Source organism: Coregonus lavaretus (genome assembly GCF_964263955.1).
Source record: "Coregonus lavaretus genome assembly, chromosome: 30".
NCBI classification, from domain to species: Eukaryota; Metazoa; Chordata; class Actinopteri; order Salmoniformes; family Salmonidae; genus Coregonus; species Coregonus lavaretus.
Window position 1 is genome coordinate 6785037 of NC_140017.1, and position 4329 is coordinate 6789365.

General features: G+C 39.8%; 1 pseudogene across 1 annotated transcript; it reads right to left on the minus strand.

The window, feature by feature from the left end:
* Window positions 1-204: 204 nt before the first annotated feature.
* LOC311105726 (dynein regulatory complex protein 12-like) lies at window positions 205-2430 on the minus strand (annotated as a pseudogene). The gene is made up of 6 exons: window positions 2352-2430; window positions 2119-2187; window positions 1505-1623; window positions 996-1075; window positions 707-837; window positions 205-334 (listed from the first exon to the last, which is right to left on the minus strand). The product of its transcript is annotated as a dynein regulatory complex protein 12-like (transcript).
* Between the last annotated feature and the right edge of the window lie 1899 nt (window positions 2431-4329).

Sequence of the window (4329 nt, forward strand, 5' to 3'; positions counted from 1 at the left end):
CTTTTACAGTAGCAATGATACTATGTAGTGGGGATAAGGGCCAGTCTTCATAAAGCATCTCAGAGTGCTGATCTAGGATCAATTTTGCCTTTTAGATCATAATGAGATTTACATGGACGGGGGGAAAGGGGGGGGACATGGATCCTAGAGCCGCACTCTGAGACACTTTATGAATACGGGCCCTGGTTACATCATAAGAGCGTTTCAGATGTCCAGTGAGTTCAAGCCAAAGTCCGAGAGCAGCTCTTTTGTATTCCTGTATACTTTGTATACTCTCATCCTCCTACCGCAGTCGAGCCTCAGCCAGGTGGGAGGTCAAACTGTCCAAAGTGTCCTGGTTGGGGTCAATCAAGAATTGTCATATCAGGGGTGTGTGTGTCCCAAATAGCACTCTATTCCCTACTTTTGATCAGAGCAGGGAAAAGGGTGCCATTTGGGAAACACCCTGGGAATCATTCTGGATCATGAAGAGAAAAACAAGACATACATATCCTATTTTCTCTCAAACGTTTTCACATCTATAGAATACGTTGTTATCGAAGATATAATCAGTGGTAGCAAAAGTTATGCACAGCATCAATATCATTGCCTGACATTCATTTTCTTCAGGCAACTGACAAATGTGTTTGCATTCCTTTCATACTCGTTCCCTGTGATAATGTAACAACGTAACCCCTCTTTGATAAGCTGAAATCAGTTCACTCACATGCAGAATCTTCTCATAGTCGGTCTCCATGTTGTCCAGTTTGTTTTATAAGTCAGCTATTGTGGCACCCTTCTACTGCTGCAACTGCTCAAGTGCTTACCTTAATGCCCTCAACTCCTCCTGACACTGAGCTGAGCACAGTCAGACAGACACACACACACACACACACACACATTATGCACAAACAGCCATCACTCACAATGTATCTGATTCTTACTAAAACAACAACTGTTGCAGCTTGAATGAACTGGATATACTATAGGAAGCTTACATGTGTGCAATAGCTTACCAAGCTGTTCTCGCAAAAAAATGACCTCATCCCCAGCTTTTTCATGTCTGTTTGCAAGGTCTTATACTGACGGGTGAGATCTGCAAGGTATGACAGTATTCCCTAAAGACCACCCTAATAATAATACATAATAATACATTTTATTTTAAGCGTTTTTCAAGACACCTAGGGTGTTTCTCAAAATACATACTACCATGCTAGCAAATTGGAGCACAGAAGGGTCGGAGTATGAGTCCAAATCAAAGTATGCGAAACGGTGCTCGGAGGGCACTTCTCGAATGCGCACTCCATTTGTACATATTTTGAAGCATGCATCGATGCAAGCTTCAATGGAAAGTATGCAAATAAATATGACGCAACCACGTAAAGAATTATGAAAAATGTATTTAAATCAAAGGCGGCCATTATTTGAGCTGAAGCGAGAGAAAATGTTGCCTATTCACATCTCATATGTTGCCTGACTACGATATTTTGCGTGCGTGTGTTTGAGATGGTTCCCTTCCACCAACCCGCACTGACATCTCTGCGGTCCAGTCTCTCATAGTGGAGCTGCTGCTCCATGTCCCGCATACGAGATCTCAGGTCATGACTGACAGACTGGGCCTGCTGTGCCACATCCCCTCGAGAGCTGTCGTGTCACACATAGTATGTATTTGTATTTGATCAGTGTGTAAAATAATGTAGTAGTTATTGTTCAATCAATTCATAGTTGGTCACATTGAAATCAGTAAATATCAGAAGCCCTGTGGGATCCTTATGTACAGATTTTAGTTAGTGTTTTAACCTCCCAATAGGTAGCCTTGTCAAAAGATCTGTCTGTGCTCTTGCCTTCTCCACTGTCATTGTCGAGCCATGACAATTCCATAAGAAGTTGAGGAGAAAGCACAAACAGACTGGCACCCAGGCTAGTGTTAGTGCTTTGTTCTAATCTCCAGATTAGCATGAATTGATTAAAAAAAGAAAGGTATTTTGAGTTGAACTGATTTAACTGACTTATTTGAGGATTGGAGCAAAAACATACCAAGGTTCCCCTAGAATAGCCTACATTTTAGAGTCGCTGCTCTGCTTTTAATGGATGGATTTTAGGGGCTCTAGAGAAGTGGATGCAGTGTAGTGTTCTCACCAAGATGGTCCCTCAGAACTGTAACATCCAATGCACTTCGCCTGTACTTCTCCTCCAATTCATTTCCCCCTGCATGAACACAGTGAACTTGACAATCATCAGATATGCAGAGCCCAGTTAAAAGTGTGCCCTCTTTCTAACCGGAAAACTAAGGTTTAAGAAATGACGAGAATTAAACATATTAAATAAAAAATTGAACAGTAAGCAGCCCTGAGAAAAGAAAAAAAACATACCCTCATTTGTTTTCTTGTTTTTGGTCTTTGACTTATTGATATTAGTTTTCCCTTTCTTCTTCTTTGGATTGCTTGGCATCACGTTGTTGTGGTGGTGACAACGAGACACACTCCAGGAATACTTATTCAGAAATGCTTTGGATGTTGAGCGCTCCAGAAACATTCACGATGAAGTTTTAAAACTAAATAGCCTATGCTATATTCTCTATTTGATTGGGTTTGTTTATAAGCTTCATTAACAAATATGTAATAGCAGAGAAGCATGTATTTATTTGGTCAACTGAGAATTCAGTTTGTGTAGTGTATATGCAAATGTAAGAGAAACGATTATTTTTTAGGATTTATTTATTAGAATATTCGGTGTAGGGGCATAAATGTTTTATTTATTTAATATTTTTTTCAAAAGAAACATTGAACATCTAATAGACCAATCATATATTTAAAGCAGGTGAGCTGGTTCTACTCTTTTTGGTGTTTTGTGGTGGAAAACTGAGCAGGTCAAGCATAACATGTCAACCCATAAATAGACAGGCTAGAAATGTTGTTGTTTTTTAAAGCTTGACCTGCTTAACCATGGTGCCTTGGGCACATTTTCCATGTTGATTCAACTTCCTCACATAGATTTTTTGGGTTGAATTGACGTGGAAACAACGTTGATTTAACCAGTTTTTGCCCAGTGGGTAGTCACAGCCAGGGAGAAAGAGGTGCAGGAGCTGAAGAAAGAGAATGCAGCTAAATGTGTGGATATTAATTTATCCCTAAAAACACTTGTTTATGATTTGGTCGTCTGTATCAGATCAAGAGTTCCAAACATTTTCTCTCTGTAATTGCCACCATGGGGGCCAATTGACAGTTAGAAAGGCTTTTATACTGTGACACCTTGGTAACAGTGTTGATTGCCAACTAATTCTACTTCCAACAGAAAAATGTTCACAAGCTGTGCATCTATCATTTCCAGAGGTTATTGGTGACAACTATGTATTTATCTCCTCAACTATTATCATCTGAGTGTTACACGTATTGTTTCCATTCTTCTTATAGAAGTCGGGACATTTTATGAATTAATCTTTCAAAATGTAGCATATCAATGCCTTAGGCTCTTTAGGTCAACGATACAAATGTTGTGTTGTTGGGAGTGCTGGTTGGAATCTCAGGTACACCGTGACAGACATGGACCACATTACACTAACACAGTGTATTATGTGCTTGATGGTTCTGTACTGAAGGACAGTGTAGTTTAAATACTGTGGTTTTCACAGACAGACCAAAGGTGGCATTTTCTGCCAATCTGAGGAATTCATTTGAGGTAGGACCCGTCACTGATACCACTCTGGTCTTCACCAAAGTCATCACAAACATCAACAACACGTACAGCCCAGTTACAGGTACTATTTTCATCAATCTACACACAATACCCCATAATGACGAAGCGAAACCTGGTTTTGACATTTTTGCAAATGTATAAAAAATAAACAGAAATACCTTACAGTGAGGGAAAAAAGTATTTGATCCCCTGCTGATTTTGTACGTTTGCCCACTGACAAAGAAATTATCAGTCTATAATTTTAATGATAGATTTATTTGAACAGTGAGAGACAGAATAGCAACAAAAAAATCCAGAAAGACGCATGTCAAAAATTTTATAAAATGATTTGCATTTTAATGAGGGAAATAAGTATTTGACCCCCTCTCAATCAGAAAGATTTCTGGCTCCCAGGTGTCTTTTATACAGGTAACGAGCTGAGATTAGGAGCACACTCTTAAAGGGAGTGCTCCTAATCTCAGTTTGTTACCTGTATAAAAGACACCTGTCCACAGAAGCAATCAATCAATCAGATTTCAAACTCTCCACCATGGCCAAGACCAAAGAGCTCTCCAATGATGTCAGGGACAAGATTGTAGACCTACACAAGGCTGGAATGGGCTACAAGACCATCGCCAAGCAGTTTGGTGAGAAGGTGACAACAGTTGGTACGAT